Consider the following 22,201-nt stretch of genomic DNA (forward strand, 5'->3'; position numbering starts at 1 on the left):
GGAAATGAACTTTCAATTATTACTTTAATCAGCAATTCAACAACAAACGGGCCATATTAAAGGGTTTCATGTGACCTAATGAACTGAACTGTTAGCCCAAAAACCCCGCCCAAAACAGATTGTCATCCTATTCGTTGCCATCCTTGCAACCACAATTTACCTACGAAGGTCAGATCGGGATTCGAACCCGAAACCACCCATTAGCCATCTAAATAAGATATGATTCCGGCCTGGGTTGCTCTACCAATTAAGCTATTCTGACCTTTTGAAAAATAGATGGGTAAACTGCAATGCTGTTGAATAGCATGATTAACTTGCTTAGAAAAACGTTTCCAAAGAATTACATGTACATTTCATTGAAATTGTTTTATGATTTAGAACGATATATTTGCAGTTTAAAAGGTCACACGAGGCAATGTTTGAAAAGCCCACAAAAGCTTCCGTTTGTAAAATGGTGATAATTTGCCGACCGTGTAGTTCATATAAACCCTTATTTTGCACAAATCGGGAAGAAACATTTATGGATCGAAAACCAACTGCAGATAAGAGCAACATAACAGTCCTTGTAACTAAGTAACTTTTTTGTTTTAAAATCGCACAAAAGCTGCTGTTTGTAAAATAGATAAAATCACCTTATGTCTGCACTCATCTGAAGTATATATGGTTCGAATACCATCTGCGGATAAGAGCAACTAAACAGTCCGGGGCAATTGCACTTTACCGGTACGCACTATAACCCAAGCCCTTATAATTAGTGTTAAGTTGCGCAAATTTCGGAATCCATGATGGCAGCGTACCGGTAAAGTGCAATATAGCCAACATAAATAAGGAGTTAAAGCGGGACTGCACGATTTGTGTCAAATATGTTAATCAGCAATTAAACAACAAACAGGCCATATTAAACGGTTTCATGTGACTAGACGAACTGATGAACTGAACGGTTAGCCCAAAACCCCGCCGAAAACAAATTGTCACACTATCCGTTTCCAGCCTTGCAACCACAAGTTTACCTACGAAGTTCAGATCGGGATTCGAACCCGAACCCACCCATGAGCCATCTAATGATACCGGCCTGGGTTGCTCTACCAATTAAGCTATCTGACCTTTTGAAAAATATGTAGGTAAACTGCAATTCTGTATTATAGCATGAATGACTTGCTCAGCAAAAGTTTACAGTTATTCGCACATCCCTGCTCATAGCAAAACACAATTGACTAACATAAAATCTTTTTCCGTAAATTTATAAATCTTTAATCGAAACATCTTCATTCATTTTCATAAGATAATGTTTTATTAATTTTGCATTGCCTTGTAGCTTTACATTTAAATTAGGAGATTTGTGACGTATATCGTGTGTGGTCATTTCAGTGACGAAAAAAACTAGTTTAACCTCAAAATATTTAACATACAGTCCACACAGGCTAAACAGGGTCGACACTCTTCGCTGTTATGACATTTTTCGTTTAAATGAAGTCTCTTCTTAGCAAAGATACCATTAAGGCGGAAAGTGTCGTCCCTCATAAGCCTGTGCGAACTGCACAGGCTAATCTGGGACGACACTGTACGCACATGCATTATGCCCAGTTTTCTCAGAATACGACACATAGTTTAAACGCATTTTCGATAGAATTAGCGACGACATATGAACGTGGTTTGTTTTTAACAGTTAATTATTTATTCAAAGCATCATCAAATGCAAAACGTATTTAGGATTGTTTGTTTGTCATGCATTATTGTAAACTTCGATAAGATTAAAAAAAGAGCAGACATGTGTATGTGGTTAAAAAAATGTAAGATAAATTGAAAGAGAGCATAATGTGGATGTGCATTTCGTTTGACTCTCTGGATTTTAATGACAAGTCGGACGTGGCATTTTAGTTAACAGTAAAATATTTGTTAAAAATTCGAACGAGCCCAAAACGCATTTTGGATCTTGTGTTTGTCATGCATACTAGAAAACTTCCATAGGCATAAAATAACTCGCTTCTACGTGATCGCGGGTTTGTAAAAAATGGTCAGAATGGTTAGCGTTCGAAACAAACGTTATCAATAATGGTGTGGTTTAAATTAAATTGCGAAAAAGTGACTGAAGTACAAAAATGGTTGTGCATATCATTGTAAATATACCTTTAGACTTTTTTTCGTTGTATATTCGGAGTCCAATGCAATCAATGACGATTTGTCCAGTATACTTATTGAATTATCTGTCTATTTGTAAATCCAGTATGAAATTTATCAAACCCATTTTGATACTTAAAATACTTTCAAATATATATGCATTTAAATACAAGCAAAGTTCGGATTTCAATACACATATCTATACTTAGATTCTCAAAACCATACCCATATCAGTAATTTTAGTCGAAAAACTCACCCCGTATTTTCGGCACATCCCTATATACCCGTATATAGGAAGTTATCCCCCCCCCTTTTTCCGGGGCTGGATGTCGAAGGCATAAATTGCATTTTATTGGACGAGATAGATTAATTTGTTATAATGGAAATGACACCATAAAAGTAACTGTACTGGAGGATATCATTACATTATATCTAAATAGATATCATATTTATAAACATTAAGATATAATTGTTGTACCATAATCACATACCTTTATCTCAGTGCTTGTTCATCTCAAATTACCATGTGCAGTATGGACACAACCATTTTTCATCTTGGTTTGTCATTGTGTACCCAACACATCTTTTGTGAAACCATCTATTCATTTTGCATCTTTTATTGTCACATTCCACCATATCGCCAACTATATCAGGCAACTTACAAGCGCAAAAAATCTTAATAGAACAACTTTTTGCTACTTTACACGGCATTTTTGGCATTTTTTCTATTTTTGGAAATGTTGTAAACTGTTGTTTAGTAATACATTCTAATAAATGTGCTCTCATTCTTGGTATATCATATCTGATAATTGAAAAATCTACATCATAATTGTTGTGTAACACCTCAGTAAGATTGGCAATAGCAAAAACACCACAATCTGTGTAATTAGGTTGACGTTGTACGTCGGGTATTTGTACTTGTACACTGCGCTCTCCATTTTCATAGATTTGAGCGATTTGAATTGAAATACTACTGTTTAGAGTTCTTGGAGATTTTAAACTGTCCACCACAATAACATGTCGATCTTTCTGTGATTGGTATGATAATACCCAGTGATTACTGGCGTTGTAATGTATTTGGGCGGACGGGGGATTTTGTTTCGTTAAACGTTTATTTATATCCCAGGTACCTAAATCATGATTAAAGTACGGAGCAAGAAGTGTGTTCTGCATCCCACTGTCAAGCGCGAATTGTTCTTTTAGCATTTGCTGACATTTGTTTATTATTGGGTCGTTCAGCCACCCGGATGGATTTTTAACTAGCTCTAAATCTATTGTAGATATATTTGCAATTTCTACATTATCGTCTTCCGCGTCATCAATGATCATTTGATTAAAACACGTCTGTTCACTGGTAAATGAATCATCGCTGCTTATATTTAAATGGTTTTCTTCTTCGAGAACGTCTTCTGCAATTGAACTTAAATTGTTGTCAAACTTTATTTGTTTACAAGAAGTGAATGAATTGTTGGTGTTCCGGCTTCTTTTTTTAGACGTTGGTGTTTTTGGGGTTGATGCTATTAAATTGGCGAGCTTTTGTTTCAGCGATGTGTCGCATGATTTTCCAGTTGGTGTCATGAGTATTGAATCGGGTGCTGGGTTAATTTCGAAGTCGGCTTTTTTCGGTTTCTTTTGTCCCGTTTTTTTGGCAACACGCGGTTTGCTATTTTTTCGAAGAAGCGTGAGATTTTTAACCGTGCGTTTATCACAGATTCCATCAATATTCAGAGTCATTTTAACCGCTAGTAGGTGATAACAAAGTCCAGTTGACGGACAACTACATGTTTCTTTTGGCATGATTGTCACCAAACGTTTGGAGCCATGTATTCCCTCAACAATAAAGGTTTTCATGGATGGGATTAATTTTATTTTATCATTATTTATAATAAATTCCGCCAAAGCTTTTTGGGACATATTCTTTTCAATACCCTTCCTTTCCCCTAATTCCTTATCGTCAATACAAGTAATGTTTTTATCTTTAAATATTTCCAAATTATTTTTTTCTCCGTCGATGACATTTTCTCTTGTTATTAAATTGGTTTCAATCGGTTTATCAGTAATTTCACCTGATTTTTGGAAATGCTCTAGTGCTTCTTTCGCTTGTCTTAAAATATCATCCGGTGTACCGGATATGTGGGGTACATTAATTTCACTTCTGTCTAATCTGGCGTATTCACAGTCTTTTCTTAATTTAAAATTACCAAATCCTGCTCGACCACATTGTATGTCTGCATAAACTGATTTTTGACACATTAGTAAGTTTAAACATATTAAATCTACCGGTAGCTCTTTCCTGTGTTGTATTGCTTTTATCATATTATTAATTGATTCGGCGGGGTTACTGGTTATTCCTGAGTAGGGATTGTATATGCCTAATTTTTCTAACACCCAACGACCAGAATTATTCAAAATGGTTTGATGCAAATGTCTGTCAAAATAGTTCTTAAATTCCTGGCTCCACTCTTGTTCTATTTTAGATTTATGGTCAGTGTAATCGTCTTCAGTTGCACATTTCATTAAGTCTTGCACATGTTTAGTGTACACGGAGAAATCATCACTTTTTGCATTAGTTTTCTTAAGCCAAGTAGTTACGTCTGTTCGTATGTGATTCCAGCAGTGAATAATTCGCACCGTTCGCTTAACTCAACGTTCAATGGCACGCGAACTTATTATTGTAACTAATGCAAGCTAAAAATAATATGTGAATATTTTCTAAAAAAACCACTATCCTGCGAAAATGGATCTTATTTAATTGTGGTTCCCTCTTATGTTGTCCGTCGACTTTAAGAATAATGTGTCAGTAATAAAAGTATTGTACATATTCACATGCTTTGTAATAAATGAAAGATGCAAATGTGTCCAATTCATCTTTTTCAGTGCGCTTAATGTAGCTTCTTTAATATCCAACTTAATTAGCGCCGTCTTTATTAAGGCTATGTCTATTTTAAGAACAGATTACGGGGCGCCTAGATTACAGTGAAGTTTATACTAATGTGCAACAATGATGTGGGTCCACTCTCGTTGTTTATTTTATATGTACATAACAATTTGGCAATAAATGACATCAGTTATTTTCAGTAAATCCAATTTGTTCATAACAGTAGCCAGGTGCCTGAGATAGAGCTGATAAATAGGGATAACCACAGCAGGTGGCTAATACACAGTGTAGACTTCCCCTGTTGTATTATTGGAATTGTTTTTTATCTGATTGGCATTTATGAAGTGTATTAATTCGGGTCTGTTGGCGATCATTTTATGTGCAAAACTGTGTTTCTTACTGACTTTCAATCGTTATGCTTTTAAACACAATTTCATGAAACCATTTAATTAAATACATTGGCGCGTTGGAACATGAATTGTAAATCAAGCTGAGTGGTATCAGTTTTTAAATCGCATAACTCGCTTAAATCTACGTTCAATATCACGCACGCTTAACAAAATTATAAAAACATCACGTGATTCATTATATTGGTTTAAAAAAGTATGTACACATATGATATGTATTGTTATATTTTGTTTTTGTTTTTAATCAACAAGAAAAAATAAAACATTGTCATATATATAGCGCTTTACCTTTGCAAAATTCTACATTACATAAAGAAGTATCGTATTTGTTAAAGTGAACATGCTTGACATATTTATAATGCATTATTACAAGTAATATAGTGCACACGGAATGTGACCTTTAACTTTATGCAATCCACATTTTTAAGCGTCGTATTGTAACAGTAGCAGACAACAGGCATCAGGTTAATAAGAATAACTGATGTATTTATAGAACGTGAATAAAATCACCAAGTAACATGTTTTGAAATTACAAATAATAGTATAACATTATTCATCTATCAATAGTCATTAAAAGCTATGTTTAAAAGCAAATAATATCAAAATGTTTGCCGAAATAAACAATTGTGCTGTGTTTGTGTCACGCTCTATTGGTATTTAAGTCGGTCCATACAATCACCGAAAAGCACCGAAAGGCACTCAATTTCTCTCTCTATATATGCAATATATCGTTTCTAGCGTGTGTTAACGGGTTTAATTAGTTATTAATGGTTATATGAATGTATGTCTATACTACATTTTGCCCAAAATTGGATTAATATCGGCAATATACCGACCGAATAGCAATTCATGTCAAGACCGAAAAGCAATCAATTTCTTGTATATAAATGAAAAATTGCGTTTCTATTGTGTGAGTAACGGATTAAATGAGTTATAAATGGTTATATTTTATGCATACTTATACTACCTTTTGTTTATTATGATGTATTAATGCCCAAAATTGGATAAATATCGGCAATATACCGCCCGAAAAGCACTTCATGTGACGACCGAAAAGCACTCAATTTCTCGCTATATATATGAAAACTTGCGTTTCTATTGTGTGTAAACGGACTAAATTAGTTATAAATGGTTATATTTCATGCATATTTATACTACCTTGTGTTTATTATGATGTATTAATGCCCAAAATTGGATAAATATCGGCAATATACCGACCGAAAAGCACTTCATGTGAAGACCGAAAAGCACTCGATTTCTCGCAATATATATGCAAAAATGCGTTTCTATTGTGTGTTAATGGACTAAATTAGATAAAAATGGTTATATTTCATGCATATTTATACTACCTTGTGTTTATTATGATGTATTAATGCCCCATATTGGATAAATATCGGCAATATACCGACCGAAAAGCACTTCATGTGACGACCGAAAAGCACTCCCGCGACAGCACAGAATCACCGAAAAGCACTCAATTTCTTCATATTTTCATGAAAGTAAGCCATAAGTGCCGTTTATAATGGATTGAAAACATGTACGTATTAATTAAGTAATTAATCACTTCGTTAAATATTGATTTAAGTGTAAAGATCACGCACAAAAGTATTTTTATTTGCAACCGAAAAGCACTATCGCGCCAGCATAGAATCACCGAAAAGCACTCAATTATTCTATATATACATGAAAGTAAACTATAAGGGCCGATTTTAATGGAGTGAAAAAATGTACATATTTATTTAGTCAATAATGACTTCGTTAAATGTTGATTTAAGTATAAAAATAAAAAAGGCAGTTCTTCTTTTCATTTGCATCAAATTAAAGGTTAAAGACCGAATGTTTAAAAAAAAACTGCTATTTTATGAATATATATCAAGCACGTACACTTAACCAAAAAATACGATATTTCTTTATTTAATGTAGAATTTTGAAAAAGTAAAGCGCTTTATACATAACAATGCTTCTTTCTGGTACTTCTTGAGTAAATAAACAACAATGTACAGCATATTATATTTGTACATAATTTATAAAAAGAACTATGCGCGTCCCATTGAACGTTGAGTTAAGCGAGAGTTGAGAATTAAATTACACATTCATTGTTTCATTATTTCTTTTTTACATTGAAATGATTAAAAAATTAAGTCAGAAAACCAGCTTTGCTGCATTAAATGACCTTTAACAAAACGCCATCAGACCCGAATGAATACACGTCATTTATTCCAAGCAGGTAAATAACAAATACTATAATAAAACAGGGGAAGTCTACACTGTGTATAAGCAACCTGCTGTGGGTATCGTATCAGCTCAATACACAGGAACATGGTCATAATGGCTACTGTACTGGAAAAATTGGATTTACAGTCAAAATAACCAATTTCGTTTAAGTCTACACTGTGTATTAGCAACTTGCTGTGGTGATCTTATCAGCTCAATACACAGGAACATGGCTACTGTACGGAAAAAAATGGATTTACAGCCAAAATAACTGATTTCATTTATTGCTGAAGTGGTGTGTATTTAAATTAACAACGAGCATTGATCCACCTCACCGTTGCACATTATATTAAATTAATTAATTTAATGAACTAATTAAAGGCGGCGCTAATAAAGTGTGAAGGTGGAAATTAAGAAATAAGATATATTTTCGCATGACACTGAATACACACGATACATGGATAAAATATAAATAAGACACATTTGAATCTTTCATTTCTCCAACAAAATAGCACGTAGTCACATATATCAGATAGCTTAAAGACCAGAAAACAATATAAGTTAGACACATTTGCATCTTACATATCTTAAGAAAAACAAACATGTGAATCTAAAGCAATACATTTATTACTGACACTACCTTTTCTATATGTTGGCGGACAGCATAAGTTCAAAGAAGGAACCACAATTAAATAAGATCCATTTTCGAATGATAATGATTGTATAGCAAGAAGTCATATATTAATTCTAGCTAAACTTGCATTAGTTAAAATAATTGTGTTCATTAAGTTCACATCAATCTGTTCTGTAAAAAGAGATAGAACAGATTAAAGACGGCGCTAATAAAGTGTGAAAGTGCGCGTGCCTTTGAACGTTGAGTTAAGCGAGAGGTGCGAATGAAATTACACATAATTAAAAACTGATAATATTGTGTCACCTTGCATTGTGCTAACATCAATAACTCAAAAGTGTCTCGATGCTCGCGCAATAAATGGTTTTAATGGAACCATTAAAATCGCTATTATTAATACAAAGCACATGAACTAAAATTCATGCTGCAATTTCTATTTAAGAGTTTCACGTCAATTAGAAAAACTTAAAACATTTACATCAATTTACGTATAAGATGATAAACAGCATGAAGTGCTTTTCGGTTGGTACATTGCCGATATATTTATAACTTGCTACCAGTTGATTATAACTATATATTTTATTTGATATTTTACATGACTGTCTTAGTCCTCTAAGCCGAAATGATCCGTAAACTAAAAAAGTTTCTTTGTGTCGTATTACTTAAACTAAATTTTGATTCACATCGTGCATCGAATCATTTCTGTCGGTCATGTCGGTTGATATTCATTATTTTTCTGGGATTGTTTTAGTATGATGCTGCTGCCTTTGCAAATATAACAGAATAGTTTATTTTTGACTTAAGCATGTGAAGCTCATCGTTATTAACATACATATAAATAACAGCATGCGTTGAAGTACACCCAAAAACACACATAATTTTAAAGAATAAATAATCTAAATAAACACGAAATATATTTCGTGAACATATTTCGTGAGAATGGTACATGGATGGGTTTAATACACAGTGGTCACACAATGTTATGCATATAGGTTTACAAAAATATAGATACAGTTACATATTTCTGACCTTATTTTTTTTTGTGAAAAATGTACTTCTATTTAACACTACATATATATGACATTTTCTCTTATTTTAAAGCATGTTAAACAATACATGGCTAGCTTTCTTAATACAGTTTTGTTTGTGCTATTAAGTAGTTTAATAAACATGAACATATTCGGTCGGATTCTATAATATTTCGGAATTAATGCATTCCTAACATCATTATAATAAGGACATTTAAGAACAAAGTGAAATTCATCCTCGATGTCATTTAGGTTACATAATATACATTTGCGTTGATCTCTGTCAATAAGTGTATATTCAGTTATTATCCTTTATAAAAGTGCGGCTCGTGTGAATTTGTGAATAGCAGAAGCATTTGTCTGCTTAATTAAGATCCGTGTTAGTGTTCGTGTGTCGTATGAATAGATATCGTTGCAGGAAATTACAATGATCCGTAAATTTAAGATCTGTACAGTATTGACGAAATCAGAATGAAGTATCTGGCTTATTTGGTATTTTTCCACACATGTTTTTCTTAACTTTTATTTAATTTAAATCCGTTTATAGGAACTCTATATATATATATATAGCGAGAAATTGAGTGCTTTTCGGTCTTCACAGGAAAAGCATTTCGGTCGGTATATTGCCGATATTTATCCAATTTTGTAGTATAGACATACAATCATATAACCATTAATTAACTAATTAAACCCGTTAACACACACTAGAAACGATATATTGCATATATATAGCGAGAAATTGAGTGTATTTTCGGTGCTTTTCGGTGCTATTCGATGCTTTTCTGTACTTTGCGGTGATTGTATGCACCCGTAAATAACTATGTATAGACATCGTGAACAATACATAGTGAGCAATCTACCCATATATACAATATATAATCATATCATAATATATATATATATATATATATATGTACTGTGCACGGTACTTACCGAAAAGAAAGGCGCAACTTCAAAAACGTCCCTCTCGTACATAAACTGGAGCGTTTTATATCCAGAATACGAGAACACTGTGTACGATCCCTTACACAAATAATCAGACAAGTACTTTGTCTGGCTATGTCCCACTACTAAAGGCATTGTAAGTAAATAAAATCAAACACAACAATTCGAGCACAAGGTCAATTAACACACTTTATATCAACACCGATTCATAAAATGTTTATATGATTTATATCGTGATCAAAGCTAGACTTGTATTGCAGTTATGATTTTTTTCTTAACAAAAAACTTCTTATTTAAGTATTCGGATCGGAACGGTTTGACAACAAGCTGTATATCTACCCAAGACCCAAATCTTCGATTGACAGTAAGTAAGAACAACATGCCAAGAGCAGATATACAAGGGTGGCACTAACCTGTGATCGCGACCATTGTATCCTTAATTGGCAGTTGTTGTTACTGTGTCCCCGGAAAATTTCAGGGTATTGCATGAACCATGTCACGAAATTGACATTTAACTGGTAATATCAATGTCAAAAGTAGCAGTAACAGACATAGTTACCGTGACTTAGTGGTCTAAGGTGCCCATCTACCTACCCAGGGGTTGTGGATTGATATGGCATCTTTTCATATTGGTATTAACACGGCCGTAGGAATAGGTCCATTGTTTACATTACAATGGTATCAAATAATGTATGGTCGGTTGGGAAAGTGATGATTTTATCACCTTTTCCGGGTAGTCCTATAGGCATTTGCGCGTGTACAAAACGTTAAAATAGGCCGACTTTGACCGCGATTTACAGGCTGAATCTGAACCTGCCTTAAAATATTTTTAGATGGTTAGAAACTGTGGAGGTTCTCCTGTACTACAATACCATTATAATTAATATCGAGTCAATAATACTGTTTTATAACCCCGTTTACCTTCTCCGGGTTTTCCTTAAGGCATTTCCGTGTGTAAAAAAAACCGTTAAAACAGGCTGACTTTGACCGGGATTTACAGGCGGACTCTGACCCTGCCATAAATTATTTTGACATGGTTAATAACTGTGGAGTATCTTCTTTACAACGGTACCATTATAATTAATATCGGACGAATAATAATGCATTTATAACCATTTTCGCTTTGATGCTTCGCCTTATTTCATATTATGCTTTCTCACAATATTTTTTACATATTTAGAAACAGTGGAACAATACCGTAACAACGGTACCAAAAATGTATGGTCGGTTGGGAAAAGGATGCTTTTATAACCCCTTTTAGCTTTTCCGTGTTTTCCTCAAGACATTGTTCTGTGTTAAAAAAAACACGGTATTTTTCGGTCAACTTTTACCGCACAGCGATTTACAGGTTAACACTGTCCCTGCCATAAAATATTTTAACATTATTAGAAACTGTAGAGGATCTTCTTTACAACGGTACCATTACAATTAATATCGGACGAATAATAATGCATTTATAACCATTTATATCGGTTCCTGGTTTTCTTTACGGCATTAGCGTGTGTAAAAAAAAAACCGTTAAAACAGGCCGACTTTGTCCGCGATTTACAGGCCGACTACGATCCTGCCATAAAATATTTTCATATGGTTAGAAAATGTAGAGGATCTTCTTTACAACGGTACCATTATAATTAATATCGGACGAATAATAATGCATTTATAACCATTTATATCGGTTCCGGGTTTTCTTTACGGCATTTGCGTGTGTAAAAAAACCGTTAAAACAGGCCGACTTTGTCCGCGATTTACAGGCCGACTACGACCCTGCCATACAATATTTTGATATGGTTAGAATCTGTAGAGGATCTTCTTTACAACGGTACCATTATAATTAATATCGGACGAATAATAATGCATTTATAACCATTTATATCGGTTCCGGGTTTTCTTCTCGGCATTTGCGTGTGTAAAAAAAACCGTTAAAACAGGCCGACTTTGTCCGCGATTTACAGGCCGACTACGACCCTGCCATACAATATTTTGATATGGTTAGAATCTGTAGAGGATCTTCTTTACAACGGTACCATTATAATTAATATCGGACGAATAATAATGAAGTCATAACCATTTATATCGGTTCCGGGTTTTCTTCTCGGCATTTGCGTGTGTAAAAAAAAACGTTAAAACAGGCCGACTTTGTCCGCGATTTACAGGCCGACTACGACCCTGCCATAAAATATTTTGATATGGTTAGAATTTGTAGAGGATCTTCTTTACAACGGTACCATTATAATTAATATCGGACGAATAATAATGAAGTTATAACCATTTATATCGGTTCCGGGTTTTCTTTTCGGCATTTGCGTGTGTAAAAAAAAACGTTAAAACAGGCCGACTTTGTCCGCGATTTACAGGCCGACTACGACCCTGCCATAAAATATTTTGATATGGTTAGAATCTGTAGAGGATCTTCTTTACAACGGTACCATTATAATTAATATCGGACGAATAATAATGAAGTTATAACCATTTATATCGGATCCGGGTTTTCTTTTCGGCATTTGCGTGTGTAAAAAAAAACGTTAAAACAGGCCGACTTTGTCCGCGATTTACAGGCCGACTACGACCCTGCCATAAAATATTTTGATATGGTTAGAATCTGTAGAGGATCTTCTTTACAACGGTACCATTATAATTAATATCGGACGAATAATAATGAAGTTATAACCATTTATATCGGATCCGGGTTTTCTTTTCGGCATTTGCGTGTGTAAAAAAAAAACGTTAAAACAGGCCGACTTTGTCCGCGATTTACAGGCCGACTACGACCCTGCCATAAAATATTTTGATATGGTTAGAATCTGTAGAGGATCTTCTTTACAACGGTACCATTATAATTAATATCGGACGAATAATAATGAAGTTATAACCATTTATATCGGATCCGGGTTTTCTTTTCGGCATTTGCGTGTGTAAAAAAAAACGTTAAAACAGGCCGACTTTGTCCGCGATTTACAGGCCGACTACGACCCTGCCATAAAATATTTTGATATGGTTAGAATCTGTAGAGGATCTTCTTTACAACGGTACCATTATAATTAATATCGGACGAATAATAATGAAGTTATAACCATTTATATCGGATCCGGGTTTTCTTTTCGGCATTTGCGTGTGAAAAAAAAAACGTTAAAACAGGCCGACTTTGTCCGCGATTTACAGGCCGACTACGACCCTGCCATAAAATATTTTGATATGGTTAGAATCTGTAGAGGATCTTCTTTACAACGGTACCATTATAATTAATATCGGACGAATAATAATGAAGTTATAACCATTTATATCGGATCCGGGTTTTACCATAAAGATTTCCGGATAGTTCCGGGTTTTATACCTCCCCTTTTTATGAGTGAGAATTTTTTCATTCTATGTGCAGAAAAATGGCGGAAAATCCACCACAAAAACGCCTGAAAAGGGGAAGAACTTTTAGTCAAATACACAGTCGCTTGATGAAATTTAAAAATGAAATTTTAACTGCGATGGACAATCTTAGGACGGATCAGTGGATAACCTTTTGCTTTGTAAAAATCCTTCATTGTAACGGTGCGTACGCGTGTAGCTTTTCAAAGGCTTGGTGTAAGACACAGAGAAATCTCGACGATGTCGATGAAAACAAACGGTTAATCGTATTGCTTCCTGATTTATTTGACTTTGAGGTTATTACCAAATTTTTGGAAAAGGATGGTGACATTGACAATAAAATGACAGAAAACCAGATAGCCGCTTTCGACAGACTTATCACATTTTTGGAAAATATAGAGGGTAAGTTTTCCTTTAGTTCTTCTTGAATGCTCTGAGCTTTTATGAGTACATACGTACAGCTAATAGTTCCACTTTGCAAAGGCAAAAACTATGTAAAAAAATCTGTCACAAGTATGTCTATAAAATCGAGTTCAATCAACCTAATACATTGTTACAAACACAATACCTGGTGCAATCGACATCAATTTGCATGTATTTTGTTGAGAAATGCTCAAAACATAAACTTGATAACAAATTGTTTTATGGCGGAAGTTGTGAATTGTTGATTAGCAGGCTTCCTGAAAAGTCCCAAACAGTGCCTGTCAACCGGACAGGCTGATGGAAAAGTAAGCCTGTCCGGACAAAAATTCACCTGACCAAACAGCGTGAGTTTATAACTGAAGAATTTAGTAAAGTTTAACTCATATTTATTGCAATGTGCAGCCTGTGTATAAGTATTGGACAACTATAAGTAATTGATTTTGGAACATATAACATCAAATCATGTGTTCTTATGCAATTGTAACACACTTTAATTGTAAAATATGGGATTCATTCAATATAATATGTAATTATGTAGTCAACTTGTAAAAAATATACTCATATATTCTCCGTACAATCTGTTTTATATTATCAAAAATAAAATGATAATGGGCTTGGCATTATGCGATATTACACTGATATAAGCACATTTCCGTGTTATTTCATACGTTCTGACGATACATAAAGAAAAACATTGCTTATATATGATGATTACAACTTCAAATTTGACAATTTCGATCATTTGTATAAGCATTTTTTTCATGTGTAGTTTTTTGTTACAACCTTTGTAATTGGATAGATGGTTATATGTCGGAACAATGAAATTGACGTTTTCGAAAAACAACAACACAGGGAGAGTACTCTTAAGAACTAGTAACGCGTTAGTGTTCTTAATGACAAAAAGGCTCGAAATTCACGAAAAGAGCGATTCCAATTGGGTTAAATCGTTCTTTTGGCAAGTATTAAACTTTTCGGTATTTAGTCATATTTTGTTGGGCCTGTCACAAGGACCGGCAATATTAGAAACTTCGCCGGACCGTAAAGAATTTTGCCGGACAAGACCGGCGGTCCGGCCTTTTCAGGAAGCCTTGATTAGAGCAAAGAGAAAAAAAAGGTAATTAGGTTACACTGCACCAACTGTTTTCACCGTAGTGTCTGATTATCTGGTCTTATGGTAGCAGTTGAAATTGTATTGCGTATAACAGTGTAGTTTGAATTAGGACACATTCTTATTACTGTATTCTCGCTGCGATCGGATAAGTAGCAGAGTCCGTGCTTTTAGATACGGCATTGTAGAAACAGTTATTGCGCTGTATACTAATTGAACTGATTATCCGGAAAAAACTGGATGTAGTGTCGGGTGTTCTTACATGCTTAGCAAGTATACCACCCTGTTATGTACTCTGCGGTACATTGACAAAGGGATTAACACGTGCACATTTCTTTGATGAGGCAATAGAACATTTTCACAATCAGCCAAAATTGATGAGAGGGTGATGTCGCGTGACTCCAGTGTTTTTTATGGCAATTTCGGGGCCGCTATTTGGCCCCATTCCCCTCAAAAAATAGTATATATTTAAAAAAAATCCCCTCCAGAAGTTAAAAAAAAAATATATATATTTTTTTAGAAAGAACTGTCTTATGATACATATATCTCATATTTATTTCATAAACAACTAACAAAGTATATAAATATAATATTAATATGATTTTGAATTATCATAAAGAGTTAAATAAATTAGTTGTTCCCAAATCAGTGGTCACTTTTCACATGAATTTCATTTATTCCCGAAATGGCCAGGGAAAGGCCTGATGTATCTATATTGTGTCGACATTTGTTGATAAAAACATTCCAATTTGCTCCATTTTATTGATAAAAAATGCTAAAATTTGCCATTATATCGATTAAAAAAATTCCAATTAGACTGATATTGGCTAGGAAAACTGAGACTGTGCATAACGGCTGAACTGTCTGAAACTATAATGTTGAAACAATCATTGATATATATTTAAGAAAAAGGACAGAGACATTCAGCTGTGAATATTGCATTCATACATACATGTGTATTCATATAATAAAATCATTACATAAAAAAGAGTGAATTTGTAATTATCCCCTTTTCCTAAAAAACGGCGCGTTTTTCCCCTTTGGACGGGCCATGCCACCATTCCCCTATAGGTGAAAAAAAACACTGGACTCGCAGAATTCCAGACCGAGGCTGAACGTGTATCCATTCGTTGTGGAAGTATTTCGTATTCATTTTTGGGACTAATTTAACGCCAAAATACTCAAAATGGAAGTAATTTGTTCAAACCTGTTGCCAAAAACAAAATACTGTTATTACACGTGCCGATCAACTCGTACCTAATTCAACTCACACGGTAGTAAACTCACACGTTTTTTGGTCAACTGGCATGGCATTTCTGGCCAACTCGCACTTTTTGAAGTCAACTCGCACCCCCCAAAAAATATATAGTAGATGAAGGATGTAATATGATCATTGGTTTATAAGTAGTTTATAAGTATTAATAATGTAAATTATGTCCTTTTTAATAATCTGAATATACGGTTGTCACATTTAATGGCTCTTTTACACTTGTGGTCGGTGTTTTTCACGGGTTAAATAAATGTGTGTGTAAGAGGTGTGAAAGGTCATATATACAAAAATCAATAATTAAAATGGGAAAACATTAATCAATTTAACTTAATTGGTATGATAATTAATCGGTGATACTTTAATGTTTGTCACCAGGGCCCTCAATCTATTAAATCTGCCGCTGAAATTCGACGGCAGTCCCCCACCTGAAAAGTATACTTTTTTCCCCTTTTGGGGGGAAAAATTCCCCCTAAAAAAATAAAAAATTATATTTTTTTTTTTTTAAATTGAAAGATGTGTCTCATGATTATTATATCGTAATTCTATTTCAATTTAATCTTTGCAAACATACTAAATTATGAAAAATGCAATGAATATAATGCAAACATGTACAAATGTAATAATGAGAGAGTAAGTAAAAAAATTCCCCAAAAAGGGAAACGCCGCGAAAATTCCCCCTCCTAAGGGCTGCGGACCCCTTCCCCCAAAGTAGTGTGAGGGCGCTGGTCACAACACGGATAATGTTGTAAAGAGTGTTGTATACCGCCCGCGATTCAATCAAAGTTGATTTAGCTGGTAATTAAACAGTTTTACTTTTATAATCCAAGTCCAGGTGTAAGTTAAATTAAAGAAAATTAAAACAAAAATTAGGCGATGTTTGTTGCATGCAGTATAATAGATCAAAGTTTCTTAGTTATGTATATAAATTGACTAAATTAAGAATAGGTTATCATTATCAATATATGTGTGCTGCAGACTACATGCGCATAGTGAATTCATGCGTTTTTGTCATGCGAAACCGGTAAGTTACTGCTATTTCCAGGGTTTTTTCAACACTGTCTGCGCCTCCTGAAAACGGAGGCATTCCCAATGCAAACGGACCTGATCCCAAACCAAAATTATAACAAAAATTTCCAATTTCCCCAAAAAATTTTTTTTTAGCTCACCTGAGCACAACGTGCTCATGGTGAGCTTTTGTGATCGCCTTTTGTCCGTTGTGTGTCGTGCGTCATCAACATTTGCCTTGTGAACACTCCAGAGACCACATTAATTGTACGATCTTCATGAAATTTGGTCAGAGGATTGGTCTCAATGATATCTTGGAGGTGTTTGAAAATGGTTACGTTTGCTTGAAAAACATGGCTGCCAAGGGGCGGGGCATTTTTCCTTATATGGCTATATGTGGCTATAGTAAAATCTTGTGAACACTCTAAAGGCCCCATTTATTGTTTGATCTTCATAAAACTTGGTCTGAAGATTCATTCCAATAATATCTTGGACGAGTTATAAAATGATGCCGGTTGGTGGAAAAACATGGCCACCAGGGGGCGGGGCATTTTTCCTAATATGGCTATAGTAAACCTTGTTAACACTCCAGAGGCCACAATTATTTTCCGATCTTCATGAAACTAGGCCAAAAGATTGGTCTCAATGATATCTTGGATGAGTTTGAAAATGGTTACGTTTGCTTTAAAAACATGGCTGCCAAGTGGCGGGGCATTTTTCCTTATATGGCTATAGTAAAATCTTGTGAACACTCTAGAGGCCACATTTATTGTTTGATCTTTATAAAACTTGGTCAGAAGATTTATTTCAATAATATCTTGGACGAGTTCGAAAATGATGCGGGTTGGTTGAAAAACATGGCCGCCAGGGGGCGGGGCATTTTTCTTATATGGCTATAGTAAACCTTGTTAACACTCTAGAGGCCACAATTATTTTCCGATCTTCATGAAACTAGGCCAGAAGATTGGTCTCAATGATATCTTGGATGAGTTCGAAAATGGTTACGTTTGCTTTAAAAACATGGCTGCCAAGGGGCGGGGCATTTTTCCTTATATGGCTTTATATAAAACCTTGTTAACACTCTAGAGGCCACATTTATTTTCCGATCTTCATGAAACTTGGTCAGAAGATTTGTCCCAATGATATCTTGGATGAGTTTGAAAATCGTAACCTTTGCTTCAAAAACATGGCTGCCAAGGGGCAGGGCATTTTTCCTTATATGGCTAAATATGGCTATTGTAAAATCTTGTTAACACTCTAGAGGCCGTATTTATTGTCCAATCTTCATGAAACTTGGTCAGAAGATTCATCCCGATAATATCTTGGACGAGTTCGAAAATGATGCCGGTTGGTTGAAAAACATGGCCACCAGGGGGGGGAATTTTTCCTTATATGGCTATAGTAAAACCTTGTTAACACTCTAGAGGCCACATTTATTTTCCGATCTTCATGAAACTTGGTCAGAAGATTTGTCCCGATAATATCTTGGATGAGTTCAAAAATGATGCCGGTTGGTTGGAAAACATGGCTGCCAGGGGGCGGGGCAGTTTTCCTTATATGGCTACAGGCTTCCTGAAAAGGCCGGACCGCCGGTCTTGTCCGGCAAATTTCTTTACGGTCCGGCAGAGTTTCTAATATCGCCGGTCCTTGTGACAGGCCAAAAAAATATGACTAAATACCGAAAAGTCTAATACTTGCCAAAAGAACACAAACACCCCATTATAATCACTCTTTTCGTGAATTTCGAGCCTTTTTGTCATTAAGAACGCTTACGCGTCACTTGTTCTTAAGAGTGCTCTCCCTTTGTTGTTTTTCCGAAAACGTCAATTTCATTGGTCCGACATATTACCATCTATCCAATTACAAAGGTTGTAACAAAAAACTATTGGGAAGCTGCTGAATTATATCGTCGGTAATTTTGGGCAAAAAAATCACTGGCACGCATCGTGTACAGCTATTTTTGGTTACAACTTCTAGATTAAATAAATGAATTTCTTTGCCTTGATAAAAAACGCGCGAAAATTGGCGTGGGTGTATTTATTTGTAAATAAAATTCTGTAGCGGGTGCAACATTGAAATCATTTAATTTCCATTAAAAGTTTTGTTGTAAATTTCAACTAAAGTACCAGGGTATCTCACGAATTATTCGGAAGTGACATTTCCTCTTAATAAAATGTAATTTAAACACGCTATATCGTTACTGTTACGCTGTTTCAGTTCCTTCATTATTGAAACAATTATTGTTTTGTATACTGACTGCACACAAGTGTCGTGTACAGTTCATATTCTTGTGCAACGACCAATAAAAAACTTAATTTATATTCAGATTTCATGCAACATGTACAAGTCATTTTATGAAAATTGAGAAAAGAGAAAGTTACTTTTGTGAAAATAAACCAGTATCTGTTTGTTTTTAAAATTTCAAACATTTTTATATTTGGTGCCGTATGTGTACGGTATGTTGGTTGGTTCTCATTATGTTTAGCCATCTTATGAAAATAAAATCTTTACTTAATTCTTCAGTAAACTCACGCTGTTCGGTCAGGTGAATTTTTGTCCGGACAGGCTAACTTTTCCATCAGCCTGTCCGGTTGACAGGCACTTTTTTTGGACTTTTCAGGAAGCCTGGGCTATAGTAAAACCTTAATTGTTAACACTCTAGAGGCCACATTTATTTTCCGATCTTCATGAAACTTGGTCAGAAGATTTGTCCCAATAATATCTTGTTATCTCAGGTGAGCGACTTTGGGCCTTTGAGGCCCTCTTGTTTAGAAAGAAGTGTCTTATGATTATTAGATTATTAATGTTTCAACTCGTCCAGCTGATGTGTATCATGCCAACAAGCACTGCTGTGGTTGAGTGAGGATTCAGCACCATGAACCTGCTGTTCTCCCCATTTCACAGCACATTCACACAAACCAAACTGACTCATCTGATGCTTACCTGCATTAAATGTCAAAATAACAAATAAAAACAAATTATTTGTTAAACCTGACTTATTTAAGCATGATAAATTCACAATGTTTTCCGAAAATGAGCTGTTTCATGGAAGCAAAAATTCCAAAATGGACAATTTTGTCGATAAAAAATTCACAATTTGGTCAGACTCCTTTTCCCAAATTAGGCAGAAAACCCCCTGATTTCTCACCACCAAAATTACAATAAACAGCTTATCTGTAAGTCATTCAGAGCTGATGAGGGTACTGATTATCGAGTGGTAGATAAGGCTATTACTGAAAGGGGTTGTTTAGAGGTAAGGCTGTAGTATGGAATACTTAATAAATATTTTAATTTTTCATGCTATACAATTAAGTATTTAACTAGAAATGGCGCGGCAGAGGCCGACGCGTATCCCCACGCCGCATGTTTGACCCAAGGGCGCCCCAGGGTTGATCATGGGGCCATGCATAGTTGAGATTGACTGTATTGTCATAAGAGAAGTTCAGTATCAATTAGAAGTGAATGGGTGTAAAAATAAAGAAGTTATAGTAAAAGGCAATTTTGGGAGGGTGTGGCCTATGTGGGCGGGGTGCCCCAGGGTTGGTAATGGGGCCATGCATAGTTGAGATTGACCGTATTGTCATAAGAGAGGTTCAGTATCAATTTGAAGTGAATCAGTGTATTAATGAAGAAATTATAGTAAAAGGCAATTTTGGGCGGGTGTGGTCTATGTGGGCGTGGCGCCCCAGGGTTGGCAACGGGGCCATGCATAGTTGAGTTTGACCGTTTTGTCATAAGAGAGGTTCAGTATCAATTTGAAGTGAATCAGTGTAGAAATGAAGAAGTTAATGTAAAATAACCTAAAATTTTTTTATAGTAAATGGATTTTTTTGGTGGGTGTGGCCTATGTGGGCGGGCGCCCCAGGGTTGGGATTGGGGCCATGCATAGTTGAGATTGACCCTAATGTCATAACAAAAGTTCAGTATCAATTTGAAGTGAATCCGTGTAGAAATGAAAAAATTATAGTAAATGGAAATTTTTGGTGGGTGTGGCCTATGTGGGCGGGGCGCCCCAGGGTTGGGAATGGGGCCATGCATGGTTGAGATTGACCGTATTGTCATAGGTGAGGTCCAGTATCAATTTGAAGTGAATCGGTGTAGAAATAAAGAAGTAAATGTAAAATAACCTAAAAAAATGAGTGATAATTTCTGACGCGGCCCCACCCCAACCCCTATAACTTTTGACCCAGGGGTCAGATCAAAATTCCAAATAGTGCACCGTCGCACATATGCTCATAGCTACCATGTGTGTAAATTTCAAGGTTCTAGTGCTTTTAGTGTAGGAGGAGATAGTGGCCAGGACGGACGGACGGACAGACGGACGGACGGACGGCGGAGATCACCACAATATCCCCACCTTTTTTTCAAAAAGCGTGGGGATAATTAATTAACGTAATGAAATATATATTAATGTAAACGTATATAGATGTATGTCTACTTGTGTACATATTGTAAAGCTTGATACTGTGTGTGATTATGAAATAAATATTAAAATAAAAGTGTATAGATGTATGTCTCCTAGTGTACATATTGTAAAGCTTTGATTATGTGTGTAAATATTGAAATACATATTAAAATAAAGCATAGATGTATGTCTACTTGTGTACATATATAAATCTTCGATAATGTGTGTTAATATTGTAATAAAAATTAAAGTAATAGTTAAAAAGAATATTTTTAAAAGTACTTTAACTGTCTGTTATATGTGCCGATAGTACAAGAGTGTTGAGTGCTTGAGGCTGTCTGTATTAAAGACTTTGTTGACTAAAGAGATGGGTTAAAGTGTGTTATGCGTTAGGCAAGTTTGCGTTTTAAAG

This window comes from Dreissena polymorpha, chromosome 9 (genome assembly GCF_020536995.1).
Source record: "Dreissena polymorpha isolate Duluth1 chromosome 9, UMN_Dpol_1.0, whole genome shotgun sequence".
NCBI classification, from domain to species: Eukaryota; Metazoa; Mollusca; class Bivalvia; order Myida; family Dreissenidae; genus Dreissena; species Dreissena polymorpha.